This window comes from Salmo trutta, chromosome 17, assembly GCF_901001165.1.
Source record: "Salmo trutta chromosome 17, fSalTru1.1, whole genome shotgun sequence".
Taxonomy (NCBI): Eukaryota; Metazoa; Chordata; class Actinopteri; order Salmoniformes; family Salmonidae; genus Salmo; species Salmo trutta.
In genome coordinates, this window is record NC_042973.1 from 48,512,161 (window position 1) to 48,533,986 (window position 21,826).

At 41.1% G+C, this 21,826-nt stretch overlaps 1 pseudogene; it reads right to left on the reverse strand.

Annotated features, from left to right (window-relative positions):
- The window catches only part of LOC115151374 (protein O-mannosyl-transferase TMTC3-like), a 54,474-nt pseudogene that overhangs the window by 17,359 nt on the left and 15,289 nt on the right, over positions 1–21,826 (reverse strand).

The window sequence follows — 21,826 nt, forward strand, 5'->3', positions numbered from 1 at the left end:
CTGGGACAGGTAGCACGTCCGGTGAACAGGTCAGGGTTCCATAGCCGCAGGCAGAACAGGGGACAGCAAGGAGTCATCATGTCAGGTAGTCCTAGGGCTCAGGTCCACACACAGAGAGAGAGAGAGACAGAGAGAGACAGAGACAGAGAGAGAGAGAGAGAGAGGAAAACATACTTAAATTCACACAGGTCACCGGATAAGACAGGAGAAATACTCCAGATATAACAGACTGACCCTAGCCCCCTGACACAAACTACTGCAGCATAAATACTGGAGGCTGAGACAGGAGGGGTCAGGAGACACTGTGGCCCCATCCGATGATACCCCCGGACAGGAAGGATATAACCCCACCCACTTTGCCAAAGCACAGCCCCCACACCACTAGAGGGATATCTTCAACCACCAACTTACCATCAATGTATACTGTGTATTTATGTTGTAATTATATTGTATTACAAAGAAGATTGATGAACTCTAGTCTAGGGCTGTGGCGGTCATTACATTTTGTCAGCCAGTTATTGTCATGCAAAACACTGATGGTCTCAAATAATGTCTCTGTAATCTAGCATGGATAGGATGGTCATCTGAATCAGGGTTAGTTTGGCAGTTGGGGTGAAAGAGGAGCGATTACGATAGAGGAAACCAAGTCTAGATTTAACTTTAGCCTGCAGCTTTGATACGTGCTGAGAGAAGGACAGTGCTCCCAAGTACTAAACCCTCAGAGGTAGTAATAACACCTGTGGGAAGAGGGGCATTCTTCTTACCAAACTACATGACCTTTGTTTTGGAGGTGTTCAGAACAAGGTTAAGGGTAGAGAAAGCTTGTTGGACACTAAGAAAGCTTTGTTGTAGAGCATTTAACACAAAATTCAGGGAGGGGCCAGCTGAGTATAAGACTATCATCTGCATATAAATGGATGAGAGAGCGTCCTACTGCCTGAGCTATGTTGTTGATGTAAATTGAGAAGAGCATGGGGCCTAGGATTGAGCCTTGGGGTACTCTCTTGGTGACAGGCAGTGGCTGAGACAGCAGATTTTCTGACTTTATACACTGCAATCTTTGAGAGAGGTAGTTAGCAAACCAGGCCAAAGACCCCTCAGAGACACCAATACTCCTTAGCCGGCCCACAAGAATGGAATTGTCTACCGTATCAAAAGCTTTGAACAAGTCAATCAAATTAGTAGCACAATATTGCTTAGAATCAAGGACAATGGTGACATCATTGAGGACCTTTAAGGTTGCAGTGACACATCCATAACCTGAGCGGAAACCAGATTGCATACCAGGGAGTATACTATAGACATCAAGAAAGCCAGTCAGTTGATTATTGACAAGTTTTTCCAACACTTTTCATAAAAAGGGCAAAATAGAAATATAACATTTAGGATCAGCTTGATCTCCCCCTTTAAATAAAGGATGAACAGTGGCTGCCTTCAAAGCAATGGGAACCTCCCCAGAAAGGAGAGACAGGTTAAAACGTTTGGAGATAGGCTTGGCGATGATAGGGGCAGCAACCTTAAAGAAGAAGAAAGGGTGTAAACATCTGACCCAGATGTTTTTTGGGGGTCAAGTTTAAGGAGCTCCTTTAGCACCTCGGACTCAGTGACTGCCTGGAGGGAGAAACTTTGTAGCGGGGCAAGAGGGAAAAAAGGGAGAAGCATCGGGGATAGTCGCATTAGAAGGGGTGGGAGATGAGGAAATGTTGGGCGGGCAGGGAGACATGGCTGAGTCAAATAGGAATCCTGACTTAATGAAGTGGTGATTAAAGAGACATTTAATACCCCATTACGCCCCATCGGAATTTGTGTTGGAAGGGTACTACTCACTCCAAATGATCCCAGATCTGTTTGTGTTGTCTTGCCAACTCCTTTGGTCATTGTTGTAAAGACAACACAAACAGATCTGGGACCAAGCTAACTACTGTACTACTCACCCTTTGTGGGAGACAATCCTATAGCCGTGTGCCACGAGAACACAGAATCCCATACTGGGGACATAGAGCACCCTCTCTGCCACCACGAAGCCCACGGGGAAGAAGAGGTTGGAGGCTGGGATGAAGGGGAGCACGATCAAAGAGAGAGACTGGAGAAAAAGGGGAAGGAAGAGGGGGGAGGAGTAGGGAACAAAATACAAATAAGAACATAATGAAAGGCATGATGAACATAAGCCTCCTTGAATACACTTATCCTGTGAATTAATGAAATGCTCATTTTGAATGGCAGAGTGCATTGGCACAGAGGCATGGGTTCACATACACAGTGTACAAAACATTAGGAACACCATCCTAATATTGAGTTGCACCCCCCTGTGACCTGAGAACAATTCATCGTGGGATGGACTCTACAAGGTGTCAAAAGTGTTCCACAGGGATGCTGGACCATGTTGACTCCAATGCTTCCCACACTTGTGTCAAGATTGCTGGATGTCCTTTGGTTGGTGGACCATTCTTGATACACACGGGAAACTGTTGAGCGTGAAAAACCCAGCAGCGTTGCAGTTCTTGACACACTCAGACCGGTGCGCCTGACACCTACTACCATAGCCCGTTCAAAGGCACTTAAATATTTTGTCTTGCCCATTCACCCTCTGAATGACACACGTACGCAATCCATGTTACAATTGTCTCAAGGCTTAAAAATAATGATTTAACCTGCCTCCTTCATCTACATTGATTGAAGTGGATTTAACAGGTGGCATAGCATAAGGGATCATAGCTTTCACCTGGATTCACCCGGTCAGTCTATGTTATGGAAAGAGTTTTGAACACTCAGGATAGATTTAGCTGTTTGGACTCTCATATACTCAGTACACACACACACAATATCAGTTGAACACTTTACATTTCATGTAAGCATATCAACATCATAGATAAGGCAAGATAGAGTTTTCCCAACTATATGTTATAGTTCGTTATAAGTGACCATTTCAGGTTGATCAGAGGACACCAAGACAAGCATGTTAGAGGAGTTACTTATCAGTTTGCACACCATATCAGTAGAGCACTCTCCCTTGCATTACCAGTAAGCATATCTACATGATAGATTAAAGAGATCCTCCGGGATCTCTTTCGTATACTTTTTAGACAGTCATTCTGAAAGTAACGCTCCCAAGCCAAAAGTGGTCCCTGAAAATTGAGTACCATGTTACATACGTGCAGATACAGTATGTGCACCACGGCATTGCTCTCTCTCGCTCTGCTGTGTGTGCCTCTTGCTAGATATCACTCAAATGGTGAGGGGCTGAAGCTCATTGGTACAACTCGAGTTGATATGGGGCTGGCACACACGGAGGAAAATGAAGGAGAAATGGCGCAGCACGTCTTCCAGAAAAACAGTCGCCTTCAAACTAGGGATTTCGTGGCTAATTGAGGTAAGACTAATTCTGCTTATAGATGATGCATGTATGAACTTCATTGACACATTCAGCCCAAAGCAGAAGGATTAACAAATCATTAGTAGTCACCAAAGTTCCCGGAGTATGTCTTTAAGCAAGGTAAAATTTGCCTGGCATGCATGTCACTCTCACTTCCTTATCTCTTATTTGTTACGAGTACAGAATAATTTTCATTGGAAACCTAGGAGATGTTTTAAAGCTTTTTACTGGTTGTGAACTAGGGGGGCAAACAAGGGCATGGAAAAACACTTGGCAGGGAATGCAATGCATGTTATATTACTTTAATTGCCTCACACCCTCAAGAAAGGAATAGAAAATGTGGTCCTCTGTAGCTCAGTTGGTAGAGCATGGTGCTTGCAACGCCAGGATAGGGGGTTTGGTTCCCGGCACCACCCATACGTAAAATGTATGCACGCATGAATGTAAGTCGTTTTGGATAAAAGCGTCTGCAAAATGGCATATATAAGAAATGCAAATCAGACATAACATAATGAGTTGTTAGCTGTAGCATTTACTACAAATGCCTAAGCCTAGAGGTACCGGGGGAATAGGTGTGCAATATGGAATTCAATGACTGACTAAAGTTTGAATGTAACTTGCATAAGTACAGTGACATGCCTTTCTTGCAAGGTCTTAACCCAACAATGCAGTAATCCAATGACTGAATGTCATATTGAGTTCAGCAGTTTAAAAGTGAGATTGTGTGACTGTGAAATTTAGCAGTGAGCTATATTAAAATGGTTAGCTAACCACAAAATATCCAGGGGTGTCAAACATAACGTCCGCAGGCAGTTCGCCTGCCTGCTTTCTGATTTAACGTGGCCCCCACTTGAGCTCTCAATAACTAGCTTGACAGAGTATTTTAAAATCATATTTGAGAAGTACAAAAAGGCAGCCAAATGTGGTTTACAATGAAGCAATTGCTTCAGTGGACTCTGAACTTGTCTTGGAGCTATGAGTTATGAGTTTGGAGAGGATTAGGCATATATCAGGATAACATTGTATTGTAAACTGTAAAAGATCAAATGTTACGTTGTGGTACCATTTCAGGCACAGGCCAATGAGGCTGTGTTCTTCATTTACTGTTAACATGTAAGCTTTAGGCTATGCCTTCCCTACAGTTAGGGCTGGGCGACAGACCCAAAATATAACATCACAGTATTTTTTTCTCATTTTTGACTGTATGACTGTATTTTCTATTTCGGAATAAGCAAAGTTCTTAATATGTTTTGTGAGTAGTGCATGACCCTAGGATGGCAGCAAATTCATTGTAAGTGGCCTTTCTCCATTGTTTTGATTGTTTTGAACTTAACCAAACTAGGTCAAAACTGACTATACTTTTAGGGTACACATTGTCTTATAAAGTCAGGATCGCTCTGGTGTGCACCTTATGTCACCAACCACATTGTTTCGATTTAGGTCTGTGTTGTGACAATAGTTAAATCATGCGTCTGTCACGCCCTGATCTTAGAGTTCCTTTTTATGTCTCTATTTTGGTTTGGTCAAGGCGTGAGTTGGGGTGGGCATTCTATGTTCCTTATCTATGTTTTGTATTTCTTTGGTTTTTGGCCTGGTATGGTTCTCAATCAGGGACAGCTGTCTATCGTTGTCTCTGATTGGGAGCCATACTTAGGTAGCCCTTTTTCCACCTGGCTTTTGTGGGAAGTTGTCTTTGCGTTGCATGTGTTTGCACGCATAGCTTTTCGTTCGTTGTATTGTTTTTTGTTTTGCTGGTTCACGTTTAAAATAAAGTAAGATGAACCCAACTCCCACTGCGCCTTGGTCTACCTTTAACGACGGACGTTACAGCGGCTTTATTGTGTCTGTCTACCAAAACATTCAACTGCCATACATCACTATCCCATCAAAACCCCTTTGACCTAATGGAGAAAAAACCTAAACACTTTTGTAATTTCAATAAAAACCTTAAACCCACCGGTTTAGCAGTACTTTCAGACAAAAACTTTGAGCATTTCATCCTCAAAAGCGTCATGACGGTCAAAACTACCATATGCATATTTAACAGTAGAATAGCCAGGCCTTGAGGAGTACCAATTGTCACCAGTCTAATAAATCCATTTAACTAGAAAAGCCTGGACTCATTGCCAATGTCATTTGGTTGTGTTTATGAAGTTGTTAGGTAACATTACCAAATGTAAGTATTTGGAAGAACATAACATTTTCATTAGTTTGTTACTGTGGGCTATATGTAAAAACAAAAAACCAACTATGAAACAAAAAGCATGTGTATTGAAACACAGTAAAAGCTTATGTTTATAATGACAAAACGAATGAAAATACCCAAACCGCAAGACACGCGGTCAATGAAGAAAATATCAGTAGACTAAATATCAGTATAGCGTGCTTGTGAACGGTGAAAATCAGCACAAAAGCAATAATGGTATTATAATGAATATAAGTGTCTATGACAGCGGTCAAAAATAGTCTTATTGTCAGTTATTAGACACATTATTTGTGGCCTCGCTCCTGTTTACAGTATTGTGTGCGTCTTCACGCAATAGTTGGATCTCATTTAGTTGTTATCCTTTAACTTACTTAAATGCAACACTTCCCACAAACAAGTCACTTGCAGCTGAATAGGTGTCCGGTTCTGTTCCAAGTGCATCTGCCTACCTTGCAGCTTCTCCCCGAGAGCAGTGCACAATTTGGCACGCAAGGAATCTTTGCTTGGACCACATGTGTCTCTCACGCTGCCTGTGTGCCAGACTCATGATGAAGTCTCTTCTGGTCTCATGGGTGTTGTTCATGCGCTGCTTGAACAACACGTGTGCGATGATAGCAGCAAAGTCAGGCATGTTGTAAAACACAGCAGCAGGCCAGCGGCAAGTTCCTCCTTTCAGCTAGTACAGCTGTGCCATCTGATCCGAAACATTACCCGAAACCTGCTCACCCGCTGCCCGATATGGCTCCTTTCCCAGATATGGAAAGCCGTTCAGTATGAATCAGAATAATAATCATCATAGATGTCATGATCTATTTCTTCCTTGCCATCTGAGTCGTTGTTATTCAGATCTTGTAGCAACGCTAACACGGCATGTGCATCCATTCGTCTTGGTCCCATTGTAAATTATGCACGCTTTCACTGTGTATCTTACTTCAAGTAGGCCTAGAGTAGACTAATGAAACTGCTTGGATTTGGTGGACTGGTATAGGGTACAACGTTTTGAGATTATAATTAGAATAGATTAATACAATAGCCCTGAATACAATGGCCGCCCTGTTCTTCATTCACAATTGGTGATTACATAATTATGCATCGTCCATTTCCCCTCATCGTTCATTTCAACTATCGGAGAAGGAGCCGAGCAGGCTGGGGAAGATCATTCAAAAAATGACATGCCCTCCTAAAATTGGTTATACCTCCAGTTCTGTTTGCGATATTAAGATTCTAACAATGACAATGTGTTGTATAGACTTATTTAGGAAAACTGACGGACAAGGGGGACATTACTTTAAAAATAGCAGAGTAATTAAACATTTCAATTCGTTTTGAGACATGATACACTCTGCCATTGCCATTCTAGTGTTAATATACACAATCACAAATAAACCCATTCATATTTCGTTTAGGAAGGTCATATAAAAAACATAATACATGGCAATTTATTTAAAGCCAACAGATTGGCATATTTTGAGTTGTATTTATCTGAGCTTAGTAGCTGCGCCATGCCAATGAAATCAACTTGTTTGTTTAGCAGACATCAGTCCTACCAAAGTCAACACACATATTTTACAGTAAGAACATAATGAAATATCCCAAATGGCTATTGCTGATAGTCACCAGAAGCCTACTCCCATGAGGAATACATGGAGCCATAGTTATTCAAGGAAAAAGTAATATTTTGAAACAGAGACCATCCACACAATTTGTACAGTTTTTTGCCCAAAAATAGGTTAATTCAAAATGTTGGAATCTGCTCTTTCTGATAGGGAATAGCAATCGAAACATCTGGAATGCACGCTGCACAGGCCATCAGTCTCGTCATTTTCTATTTGACAATTGATAATATTGTCACCCATCAGACTATGATCAATTTAATCTAGTCTTTAAGCCATATCTACAGTATTATTATTATTATTATTACGTGAAATTAGTTTTAATATAGTTTAGGTGTTGTTTGGACGGGCCAGCTGGGTAGGTAGAAAATACACTATCACCTTATTTTAGTATTTACAGTCTGTGCTTCTGGATCAATCGATTTGCATTTGGTGTCCTGAGGTTTCTTATTACCTATTTAAACATAATAAATGCATTAATTTAGTATTTATAATGGAATATTTATACAATTGAAATATCAACGGTCAGAATGAATGTCATGGCAATTCTAGTAGTTATTGAATTCCAGCGCTCTGAGTGTTAAAGGAGAAAAGTGTAAACCCTCTCATCAGCTATCAAACTAAATCACTCACTCTACGCTATAGGTGGTCCTTGTCGTGAATTATCCAGAGTTATCCCCCCTCCCTATGTATTAACACCATAATATGATATTTACAATGAACAGCATGATTGCGTTTGGCAGTCGCTTCAGAGGGCCCGGTGATGGGCGAATAGTGCTTTTTGATGTAAATTTTAGTTCGATTACTGAAAAAATGATCACGGAATTCGACTTTTAAACATGAAATGCAATATGAAATAATGATATACCAATGACTTTAGAGCTTTGCAATGAAAATTCCACAGCCAAAAATGGTAAACATTCAATTGCCAACAATATTCCACTGTCTCTTTCATGTCACATTGGGTAGGTAGCCTAGACATCAATAGAAAAATAGGAAATTACTATGAAATAACAAAATATTTCAGATGTGTATATTGCCTAGTTTTTTGTTGTTGATTCGTTAATCATCATCTCTGCTCAGGCAGTAGCAGCCAGCCAGCCATAACATTAACTCTGTGTAACTCTCCCCATAATGTACATTTACGTAATTTAGCAGACGCTCTTATCCAGAGTGACTTCCTGTGTTTGTTCATCCTATTTAGCTAGGCTAGCCTGCCTAAATATGCTGAAAGCTGTCTGACGAAATAGTTGACTAGTTCTTCAACGTAGATAAGGCATATTTTCACAAACTGTCTCTATCCCTCTCATCATTGTGTTGTGTACATTCCTCTCTCATGCAGTCTATGTGGTCTGTGTGTATCTAACCTAACATTGCAGGCGTAAAAGTGTATCCGACCCGGAAAAACACTCTTTTCACTGTCCGAGCCGGAAAGAACAGGCGCGATGGATTATGGTCATTGTAGTTAATTAAAACAGACAGTGGTCACATCCCAAAATATACAGGCCCCGGTGCACACCTGAGCAAGAGAACAAGTACATTAGAGTGTCTAGTTTGAGAAACAGGCACCTCACAAGTCCTCAACTGGCAGCTTCATTAAATAGTACCCTTCAAAACACCAGTCTCAACGTCAACAGTGAAGAGGCGACTCTGGGATGTTTGCCTGTTTGCATATTTTGTACAATATACAGTGGCTTGCGAAAGTACTCACCCCCCTCTGAAATTTTGCTATTTTATTGCCTTACAACCTGGAATTAAAATAGATTTTTGGGGGGTTTGTATCATTTGATTTACACAACATGCCTACCACTTTGAAGATGCAAAATACTTTTTATTGTGAAGCAAACAAGAAATAAGACCAAAAAAAAATATTCAGCGTGCATAACTATTCACCTCCCCAAAGTCAATACTTTGTAGAGCCACCTTCTGCAGCAATTACAGCTACAAGTCTCTTGAGGTATGTCTCTATAAGCTTGGCACATCTAGCCATTGGGATTTTTGCCCATTCTTCAAGACAAAACTGCACAAGCTCCTTCAAGTTGGATGGCTTCCGCTGGTGTACAGCAATCTTTAAGTCATACCACAGATTCTTTATTGGATTGAGTTCTGGGCTTTGACTAGGCCATTCCAAGACATGTAAATGTTTCCCCTTAAACCACTCGAGTATTGCTTTAGCAGTATACTTTGGGTCATTGTCCTGCTGGAAGGTGAACCTCCGTCCCAGTCTCAAATCTCTGGAAGACTGAAACAGGTTTCCCTCAAGAATTTCCCTGTATTTAGCACCATCCATCATTCCTTCAATTCTTACTAGTTTCCCAGTCCCTGCCGATGAAAAACTTCCCCACAGCATGATGCTGCCACCATCATGCTTCACTGTGGGGGTGGTTGTCTCGGGGTGATGAGAAGTGTTGGGTTTGCGCCAGACATAGCGTTTTCCTTGAAGACCAAAAAGCTACATTTTTGTCACGAATTGCTTGGAGTGGTGGTAGGAGTCAGGCGCAGAGAGCAAAGGTAAGGAAAAAATTAATTTATTTTTCCCGGTACAGAAAACGGTCAACGCCAACACAACAGGCGCGTGAACAAAATGACCAACCCAGAAACAACAGGCACACAGTCCGGAAAGATAAATTACGGCGAATAGCCAGCACATCCAAAACAAGCACACTGACAGAAAATAATCCCGCACAAACCTGGGCGGGCTAAGCAGGTTTAAATAAACACAAATCAAGGGATTAGCGGGGGCTAGTAGGCCGGCGACGACGACCGCCGAGCACCGCCCGAGCAGGCAGGGGAGCCACCTTCGGTGGGATTCGTGACAATTTTAGTCTCATCTGACCAGAGTACCTTCTTCCATATGTTTGGGGAGTCTCCCACATGCCTTTTGGCGAACACCAAACGTGTTTGCTTATTCTTTTCTTTAAGCAATGGCTTTTTTTCTGGCCACTCTTCCGTAAAGCCTTAAAGTGGTCCTATGGACAGATTCTCTGATCTCTGCTGTGGAGCTTTGCAGTTCCTTCAGGGTTATCTTTGGTCTCTTTGATGCCTCTCTGATTAATACCCTCCTTGCCTAGTCCATGAGTTTTGGTGGGCAGCCCTCTCTTGGCAGGTTTGTTATGGTGCCATATTCTTTCCATTTTTTAATAATGGATTTAATGGTGCTCCGTGGGATGTTCAACGTTTCTGATATTTTTTTATAACCCAACCCTGATATGTACTTCTCCGCAACTTTGTCCCTGACCTGTTTGGAGAGCTCCTTGGTCTTCATGGTGCCACTTGCTTGGTGGTGCCCCTTGCTTAGTGGTGTTGCAGACTCTGGGGCCTTTCAGAACTGGTGTATATATACTGAGATCATGTGACAGATCATTTGACAGATTGCAGACAGGTGGACTTTATTTAACAAATTGTGACTTCTGAAGGTAAGTGGTTGCACCAGATCAGATCTTATTTAGGGGCTTCATAGCAAAGTGGGTGAATACACACCACTTTTCTGTTAGTTCTTTTTTTTTAAACAAGTAATTTTTTAAATTTCACCAATTTTGACTATTTTGTGTATGTCCATTACATGAAATCCAAATAAAAATCAATTTTAACTACAGGTTGTAATGCAACAAAATAGGAAAAATTCCAAGGGGGATAAAGTTCTGGGATTTGTCCCCTGGGAAAGATCGAACAGCGGACATATGGAGAGAGGAGGCGAAACAGAATATTGTGTTGTAGGACAGCTGAGCTGACTCAAGAGCGGGCATTCAACTCGCAGTTGATACCGTTTCCACAGTAACATGACATGACGTGATGAAACGTTGAAACTAAGTTGCAAGCTACTTTCGTAGCAAGGTGTTGTTGAACAAGTTTCTTATGAAACACATTCCAGACACTGGAATCTTGCTATCTTGACATAACTGATATGAAAAGAGAAATATCAGCTAGATAGGATAGCCAACAACAGCTATCATCAAGCTATGCTAGCTTGCTGTTGTCAGCTTGGCTAAGTACAAGGTCAGTGCAGGAATCATCAAGAAAATAATGAGCACGCTTCAATGGAGCGTTTTGACTGATGTCACGTCTATGCTAATATGGCAAAACATGTCCTACCTAGCTAACCAACAACTGTAACAATGTATTTGAGAGACAAGAGCTCATTGTGCAAATGTATTTATGTTTTTAAATAAACAAAGGAGACGAAATGTAGTTTATATGTTGTCAACAATCTAAGTTAACATTGTCTGTTTGCCAGATAGTTGCGCACACGTCAATTTTGTTGCTAAACAGTCAACCAATCTATAGAACTGAATTAGCTGACCATCCTGAGATGGCAAGTCAATCAGGAGGGGAGAAAGTCATCAACTTCAAAACTTTGTTCTCTCCATAGAAAAACTAGCTTAGATCACTGTACTCATTTCTGGCCTTGTTTGTCGTGATTGAATGGCAAAGACAAACCCAAGAAACACCAACATCAAACCACACCCCCAAGACAATTGTAGTTTGCCTTCAGTCATAGCCGCTAGCATTTCTTAATGATCATTGATGAAAAATAAGGCCAAATCAGGAAGTGCAGTCGACCCCTTTAACATTATAAATGATCATTTGTGGTGGTCTTTGTCTCATAGGGAGGGTAAAAGCAACATTGTGAGGAAGTTCACTGACCCATATTGAGTCACAGAGAGAAAACAGTGAGGAGAAAGAAGTCATGGGTCTGTTACACAATATACACTCCTCCCATCCATTTCTCTTACTCTATCTATGGGCAGGCAGAGGATACAGTAGTAGATTCAGGGCAGGCATCCACACTGCTGAACTTTCCAATGCACAAAATCTGCCAAGCAGGAACATTCAGAAGAGAACATTAGTTGTGCTGAGCCAGGATGAGGATACGGAGAAAAGCTATCTGTTGGGACAAAAGATTAAAACAACATCTCAGGTTTCTAGTTGTATGTTGGACAGAATTTGAATCGTCTTGAAACAGGGCCATATCTTGACTTTATAAACACAGCAGGGTTATGTGTTAAGCAGAGGCGAGTGAAACCCAACATCAAGAGGTCATCATTCAACTTACAAGCAGAGTTAGTCAAACGTTTGGCTTCAATATGGGAATTCCACACTGATGGTTTGATGTCTTTGGCGTGCCTATAGTTATGAGGTTTACAAACAATTAAGGTCACAACTGGCAAACTTCAGGTCAGACACAACAAACCATACTAGTGCAGACAAAACAAACAACACACGCAGAAATATTCCACAACTTTCCGCACCACATAAGAATATCCATGACAGCTGCCAAACGCACATTGGACAATGAAATGTGGATAAGTAATATAAAAATAAATGTAATCTGATCTGGCAAAGTGGATATTTGACAAGTTTGGTTAATAAAACTTGGATAGTAAATGGAAGAGAGCGAAAGAGGGGAAGAGAGAAAGAGGGTGAGTGGACAATTAATAAAACATTGGGTTATCAAACATGGAGAAAGAGGAGGTGATAGAGAAAGACAAATGGCAGGTGAATAGAAATGAGAGTTCCTGCCTGGAAAGGGAGTAGAGTGAAACAGGCACAAAGAGGGTGAGTGGAGGCTTACGCTTGACTAGACCAGGAGGGTGTGGACAAGAGGAGTAACTGAGAAGATATCCTTTTTTTTCCTGAGAACCAATTTGTGCCAATGTTGCACTTATTAGCACTCAAGAAACATCCTTGCACAAATACTGTATGCTACCGTCATCTTTGTGGAGCCTCCACTACCTCCTGTTTATCCTTTTCCCTTATAACTTTGTGAATGGACTGGCATTCATGACTCACATTCTTCGGAACCATGAGCGTTATAGTGTGTGTCACAAATGGCTCCCTATTCCCAATGTAGTGCACTACTTTTCACCAGGGCCCATAGGGCTTAGGTCAAAAGTAGTGCATTATATAGGGAATTGGGTGCCATTTGTGATGGGGCCTTAGTCTCCATGGCTCTGAGGAGCACCATTCAGACGTAATCTGTAAGGGTTAAACCAATTACTGCTAGCTCCCACACAAATATAGTGATTATCCAAATATGCACCATTGTTATGTCTGGGAACTGGTTATTTTTCTGATAACACTAATTATGCGATACAATCTGGAGACTGCCAGTGGATTAATTGATGAAGAATTTTAATATAAACTAATCTTTAGGAATGTTATCTGCACGATGCCATCAGGTTGTTTATGTCTGTGATTGGAGATTAATAAAAAATGTAATGTTAAAATGTTCCCGAGCTCTTCTGACTCCCTGACCTTGTTTAGGTTAACACCTGGAACCCAAAACAATATTTCACATTCTATTGGGGAATTATAGAATCTGATCATGGACTTACTTTCTAGTCCTGGATTTCCAAAATATGTCTGCAACATATCCATCAATGCGGGTTCTATTTCCCAATACTTTTAACAACCGCTGCGCCTCCCTACAAATACCCCAGTCACAGTGCCACAGTGACTGCCTCTCAAGAACCTCTCAAGCTGTGAAATACAAGACATATTTCACTGCATAGATGACCAATTACATAGGATAGGACCCCAACCCCATACCTGGTTTAATGTACACTGGACGGCTGTAACCTTTACATTATGCAAGACATGTTTCATGTACAGTCGACCACTGACATAGGGTAAGGTCCAATCCCCACGCATATTAACATTAAATACTGCAAGGATACAATTTATGTCTCTGCATTTGAAGTTTGAAGATAATTGACATCAAGGCATTGTTAGCTTAGTGCAATTGCTTGGAGTTTCCAGGTACAGTAGCTAGCTCCTCTCAAATACAGGGAAATAGACCTAACTACTCCAAAGCTGGGTGGTTTGCACTTCGTACTCAGTATCCTTTTAAAAATACACTGGACAGTTGTAAATCGCTTGTAACCAATACATGGGAAAAGTGAAAACCAGGCCAGGCCTGTTCTATGGTAATGGTGTTCTGGAATGGGGTCCTGGTAACTTTTCCAGATGTGGAGAACAATGTTTTAGCTAATGTCGTCACATTGGCGCCATGACATAGGAATGTTTTCCACCACCACAAAGCACAGCTCAAACCTGTTAGGTCTGGTGTAATTATCATACTCACCAAAAAGATGCGGGTGAAATTATGTTCACACTGCAATGCAATTTATTTTGTTTTTAAAACAAATTGCGCAATCAAATGATGGATAATAGATCCGATATAAATGAGTTTATGTCCTCTAGCCATGTGTGAATTATGCCTTTGTTCGTGTTCCATTTCCACTTGATTTGTGGCTGTTGGTTTCACCACTTTGAAGCTGTGATCCGAAGAGCCTGTATGTCTGCTTCATGCTATCACGGGAACTGCAACAACAGCCCTTCAAACCCCAAAGAAAACATTTCGCTGCCTTGAAAATGCAGGTCCAATATGTATTTGGTTTCTCAATCGATCTTGTAAACGAGATCTGTTTCTCACTGTATCTAGGCCTACACTTTTAAGGTCGAACAATGTTCATTGATTGGGTAACAGACAATGTAATGTTCCAAGTGGCAGGGCTATCATGAGCAGAACAGAGAATCTAGATTTCCCGGGTCATGGCTGCAATAGAAAAAATAATTTTATGTTGCCACGGAAACACATCCACGGCTCCACCCACCTGGTAAAGACGGGAAGCTGTGATTGAATGACCTGTACCCTGATGATGACCAGCAGCAAGGTGCTGATGATGAGGATTACGAGCTTGAGGAGTGTCTGCAGGACGGCGTAGGGGAAACCATCTTTACCCCTCAGCACCTGGAGGAGGGTGTCCAGCAGCATGGGTAGTGTGAACTGAGAAAGAGGAGAGGGAGGGGGGAGAGAGGAGAGAAAGAGAGAGAGAAATAATTAACTGACTGATCTGTAAAATGGGAATCATGATGGGGTGAGGCCAGTTTTGTGTACTTTAGCTTTCAATCCAGTCTAGTTGACCTCCAGTTGAGAAACACTGATCATTTACAGTGCATTCAGAAAGTATTCAGACCCCTTGACTTTTTCCACATTTTGATACGTTACAGCCTTTTTCTAAAATGGATTAGATCGTTTTTGTTCCTATCAATCTACACACAACACCCCATTACGACAAAGCAAAAAAAAATTTTTTTTTTAATACTGAAATATCACATTTACATAAGTAATCATACCCTTTACTCAGTACTTGGTTGAAGCACCTTTGACAGCAATTACAGCCTCTAATCTTCTTGGGTATGGCGCTACAAGCTTGGCACACCTGTATTTGGGGAGTTTCTCACATTATTCTCTGCAGATCCTCTCAAGCGCTGTCAAATTGGATGAGGGAACGTCGCTGCACAGGTATTTTAAGGTCTCTCCAGAGTTGTTAGATCGGGTTCTAGTCCGGGCTCTGGCTGGACCACTCAAGGACATTCAGAGACTTGTCCCAAAGCCACTCCTGCGTTGTCTTGGCTGTGTGCTTAGGGTCATTGTCCTGTTGGAAGGTGAACCTTCGCCCAAGTCTGGGGTCCTGAGCTCTCTGGAGCAGGTTTTCATCAAGGATCTCTCTGTACTTTGCTCCGTTCAGCTTTCAGCATGATGCTGCCACCACCATGCTTCACTGTAGGGATGGTGCCAGGTTTCCGCCACACGTGACGCTTGGCATTCAGGCCAGATATTTCAATCCTGGCTTCATCAGACCAGAGAATATTGTTTCTCATGATCAGAGTCCTTCAGGTGCCTTTTTGTTCACCTCCCTGACCAAGGCCCTTCTCCCCAGATTGCTCAGTTTGGCCGGGCAGCCAGCTCTAGGAAGAGTCTTGGTGGTTCCAAACTCCTATTTAAGAATGATGGAGGCCACTGTGTTCTTGGGGGCCTTCAATGCTGCAGACATTTTTTGGGACCCTTTCCCAGATCTGTGCCTCGACACAACCCTGTGTCGGAGGTCTACGGACAATTCTTTCGAACTCATGGCTTGGTTTTTGCTCTGACATGCACTGTCAACTGTTGGACCTTATATAGACAGGTGTGTGCCTTTCCAAATCATGTCCAATCAATAGAATTTACAACAGGTGGACTCCAATCAAGTTGTAGAAACATCTCAAGGATGATCAATGGAAACAGGACGCACCTGAGCTCAATTTTGAGTCTCATAGCGAAGGGTCAGAATAATTATGTAAAGAAGTTATCTGTTTTGTTTTTTTATACATTTGTAAAAAAAATTAAAAACCTGTTTTGCTGTGTCAATCAATTGTGTGTAGATTGATGAAGAAAAACATTAATTTAATTAATTTCAGAATAAGGCTGTAACGTAACAAAATGTGGAAAAAGTCATGGGTCTGAATACTTTCCGAATGCACTGTATACCCAGATGAGTCAAGAATCTTTAATATTTAGGACACTTTATCAAAATGAATGCCTCTGGCTTTGGCTCTCTGACGATTTTGTGTCATGTAACTCATTTGTCTATTTCTAAACTAGGGGAAAGATAGCCGACAAAACAGCTGCTCACCATCATTCAATCTCAAGTACCCCTTTTGTGGTAAAAATGGGAGCTAGCCAGTTCAACAACAAAAAATTATTGTCTCATAACTCAAATCTATTACTGGGGTTTTGTCAGGGAGGGCGTGACCGTGCAGTGTGTTGGTTGGAGCAACAGCATGTTGCAGTGTGGAGTGAGGTTACCGGCGCTGGCCTGCGGTGTCTTACCCCTTGTGAAACAAACACCTCATGGACACAGCAGATGCCAATGACTGTGATTCCCTGCTCTTTGCATAATGTGGCTGCAGCCACCAAAACCACGGTCACAGCAATGGGCGTCCACACTAGAGAGAAAGTCAAAAAAGGAGAAACAAAGAGAATGGGATGTTGCCAGAGGTCATAGTCATACGCACAATCATATCCTAATAAAACTTAGGTGCTGTGTTAATGAGTACCCACAAACAGGACAGGAAGACAGTCTGCAGGACATTCTGTCCTTTTCATGTTGCCAGAACCTCCACTCAAAAACAAAACTAAAGAGTCTTGGAAACCATTCTAAAGCGGTCAGTTGGATTTATAGTGGAATTTATAGTGAAATTAGCCACAGTGTGTTCATCTAAAGGCCCCTGGAATTAATCCCCATCAAAACCCATCAAAATATTAAGTATTAAGTATCCTGCAGGTACTGCAGGATTTTGTTCCAACTAGGCACCACACCTGACAAACTGAGCTAATTGATCAGTTCAGTGTGCCTAAATTTAACACACCTTGTCTTCCTGCTCTGTTAAATCAAAAACATGGAGTGCCGCAGGAGCAGGTTTGCCTACCTTTGCTCTAGGTCGAGGCCCTCAGGAGCCGCACGAAGGGAAGGTTGTTTCACACATTCACCTGGTAACCATACATACCAGTTACAAGATTCACAGTGGAAAAGGCACTTCGAAGTGAATGTACTAAATGAAACATATACAGTTGAAGTCGGAAGATTACATAAACTGAGTTTAAATGTATTTGACTGAGGTGTTTCACAATTCCTGACATTTAATCCTACAAAAAATTCCCTGTCTTTGGTCAGTTAGGATCACCACTTTATTTTAAGAATGTGAAATGTCAGAATAATAGTAGAGAATGCCATTATTTCAGCTTTTATTTATTTCGTCACATTCCCAGTGGGTCAGAAGTTTACATACACTCAATTAGTATTTGGTAGCATTGCCTTTAAATTGTTTAACTTGGGTCAAACGTTTCGGGTAGCCTTCCACAAGCTTCCCACAATAAATTGGGTGAATTTTGGCCCATTCCTCCTGACAGAGCTGGTGTAACAGAGTCAGGTTTGTAGGCCTCCTTGTTCGCACACGCTTTTTCAGTTCTGCCCAAAAATCTTCTATGGGATTGAGGTCAGGGCTTTGTGACGGCCACTCCAATACCTTGACTTTGTTGTCCTTAAGCCATTTTGCCACAACTTTGGAAGTATGCTTGGGGTCATTGTCCATTTGGAAGACCCATTTGCGACAAAGCTTTAACTTCCTGACTGATGTCTTGAGATGTTGCTTCAATCTATCCACATAATTTTACTTCCTCATGATGCCATCTATTTTGTGAAGTGCACCAGTCCCTCCTGCAGCAAAGCACCCCCACAACATGATGCTGCCACCCCCGTGCTTCACGGTTGGGATGGTGTTCTTCGGCTTGCAAGCCTCCCCCTTTTTCCTCCAAACATAACGATGGTCATTAAGGCCAAACAGTTATATTTTTGTTTCATCAGACCAGAGAACATTTCTCCAAAAAGTATGATCTTTGTCCCCATGTGCAGTTGCAAACCACCGTCTGGCTTTTTTATGGCGGTTTTGGAGCAGTGGCTTCTTTCTTGCTGAGCGGCCTTTCAGATTATGTCGATATAGGACTCGTTTTACTGTGGATATAGATACTTTTGAACCTGTATCATTTCTGGAATTTTCCAAGCTGTTTAAAGGCACAGTCAACTTAGTGTAAACTTCTGACCCACTGGAATTGTGAATTATAAGTGAAATAATCTGTCTGTAAACAATTGTTGGAAAGATTACTTGTCATGCACAAGGTAGATGTCCTAACCAACTTGCCAAAACTATAGTTTGTTAACAAGAAATTTGTGGAGTGGTTGAAAAACGAGTTTTAATGACTACAACCTAAGTGTATGTAAACTTCCGACTTCAAATGTATTGCATTATTTTATGGCCGGTTATGCACCTATATGAACCTGTCAAAACCCACAAACCCTACCACATGGCAAAACATTCCATCACACCATAAACATACTGTTGACATGTAGGCTATGTTGTATAAATATATTTTTTTAATTGACCATATTAAATGATCATTGCAATTGCGCACACATTGATGTCAGACATGCACCTACCCAAATGCTCTGTTTCTGATGACTGGGATGAATGCAGGAGCAGATTTCAGGAGCAGGACAAGACACCCTCTTTTTGACTGATAAGGCCATGTATGTGACAGGCCTACCTGACTTATATAACTATGATGGTCATAATGCTTCTTGACAGTGTCTTAAAGTGTATCTTCGTAGTCCAAGTGACACAGGACGCCCATAACACTTCATGACAGTGTCATAAAGCATATTTTCTACAAGTTATTTAAAATATGATGAAAAAAACATGACTGTAATGAATTCATTACAACAACAAGAAGAAGGATTTAAGAAACACACTTTCAAACGAAAGGAAACTTGTCAGGGGGAGAAAAAAAAATTGAATAATTGTGGGTTGACACTTATGTAGGTGTCATAACCAGCCCTAAAATAATACAATATATGTCAAATAGGTGTAAATATATGGGTCATGACAGGTTGTCAGCTGTAACGTTTTATGACAATGCGTGTCAAGTAAAGTGTTACCCAATATTACTAAATTTGCCCAAGTTTGTCATAAGACACGAACAGAATGCATCAGTGATTCGTATTTCCTGCTACTTTCTGAGGAAACAACAAGAATGCCCGTCTGTGTGTGTGCGTGGGTCTAACACCTTGTCTAGCCGTTAGCAATGTTGCTAATGAAAACAGTCTTCTGGTAGAAGGCAAGGCTTTCCCAAATACCTTCTCAATTAAATGTTAACTACAAAGTTGCCTATTCTTATCTGTTTTAATAAAATACATTATTTGAAGGACAAACATTAGTGGAAATTCATATCTTGCAGTAAAACTGTAAGACCTTAATCCAGAAAAGACCGGTTAAATCTTAAAAAGGGTTTAATGTTCTATTACTTCCCTTAATAGTCCTGATCATAAAGACCTAGACAATATCCAAAACTACTAACAATACACTGAATTCATACATTTTCAGTAATTAAAATTGTAAAGTCATGTCACAATACCACAAAAAAAAAAATTCTAATCTGGGAGGTAAACTCAATAAAGTACTCAATAATTTTGCTGTCTGTTTCAGATGTAATCAAGGCAGTAGAATGTACCAGAGGCCACCAAAACAGAGCTCATTTGGCAAAAGCCCCCCGAACAGCTACTTTTTCTATTTGGCTGGCTACTCTATGTACTTGTGGAAAACACTGGTAATTACTTACATTTTCGTTCCTTGCATGCAAATTCACTTGACAGATTGACTGTTTGACATACACTTCTGCAATTATTTGCATTTATTATGTTCCAGAACTGTTTGAAGAGCCAAGGGACACAACAGACACAATGAGAGCTTGATGGAAGGTAAAACCTAAGAACTTGTTTGTCTGGTATAAGAATAACAACATCTAGGTAAAGTCCCCCCTTATCTCTGCTCACTGGTCACCATAGCAGCACCCGCCTGTAGCACACGCTCCAGCAGGTATATCTCTCTGGTCACCCCCCAAGCCAATTCCTCCTTTGGCCGTCTCTCCTTCCAGTTCTCTGCTGCCAATGACTGGAACGAACTACAAAAATCTCTGAAACTGGAGACACTTATCTCCCTCACTAGCTTTAGGCACCAGCTGTCAGAGCAGCTCACAGATCACTGCACCTGTACATAGCCAATCTATAATTTAGCCCAAACAACTCCCACTTCCCCTACTGTATTTATTTATTTGATTTATTTTGCTCCTTTGCACCCCATTATTTATTTTCTACTTTGCACTTTCTTCTACTACAAATCTACCATTCCAGTGTTTTACTGGCTATATTGTATTTACTTTGCCACCATGGCCTTTTTTGCCTTTACCTCCCTTATCTCACCTCATTTGCTCACATTGTATATAGACTTATTTTTCTACTGTATTATTGACTGTATGTTTGTTTTACTCCATGTGCAACTCTGTGTTGTTGTTTGTTGTCGAACTGCTTTGCTTTATCTTGGCCAGGTCGCAATTGTAAATGAGAACTTGTTCTCAACTTGCCTACCTGGTTAAATAAAGGTGAAATAAACAAATAAATAATATGTGTAACTGCCAAAATAAAGGAAACACCAACATAAAGGGACTTAATAGGGCATTGGGCCACTACAAGCCAGAACAGCTTCAATGCATCTTGGCATAGATTCTACAAGTGTCTGGAAATTTATTGGAGGGATGCAACACCATTCTTCCACAATATATTCCATAATTTGGTGTTTTGTTGATGGAAAATGCAGTCTCAGGCACCGCTCGGGAATCTCCCATAAGTGTTCAAATGGGTTGAGATCTGCTGTCTGAGATGGTCATGACATATGGTTTACATCGTTTTCATGCTCATCAAACCATTTACTGACCACTCATGCCCCGTGGATGGAGGCATTGTCATCCTATAGCCAAAATAATGGGCTGCCCAGCATTTTTATACATGACCCTAAGCATGATGGGATGTTAATTGCTTAATTAACATTGGAACAACATCTGTGTGGAAGCACTTGCTTTCAATATACTTTGTATCCCTCTTTTACTTAAGAGTTTCCATTATTTTGGCAGTTACTGGTACACTATTGAATTGTATATTTGGTTAAAGGCTGTATAAACTAACAACTATATTAACCTCTCTAAAACTGGCCCTACTAAGGCTAAATCACCGTGGTAAGATATAGGTGAACATATCGGAATCAGCCGATATTAGCTAAAAATGCCAACGTTGGTATCGGCCCGATGTCTAGTTTAACGCAGATGTGCAAAACCAATGTCAAAGCTGACGTGCATACCTATATAACAACACAGATAGATGAGAACATCTTTATATATATATATATATATAACGTAGGTAAATG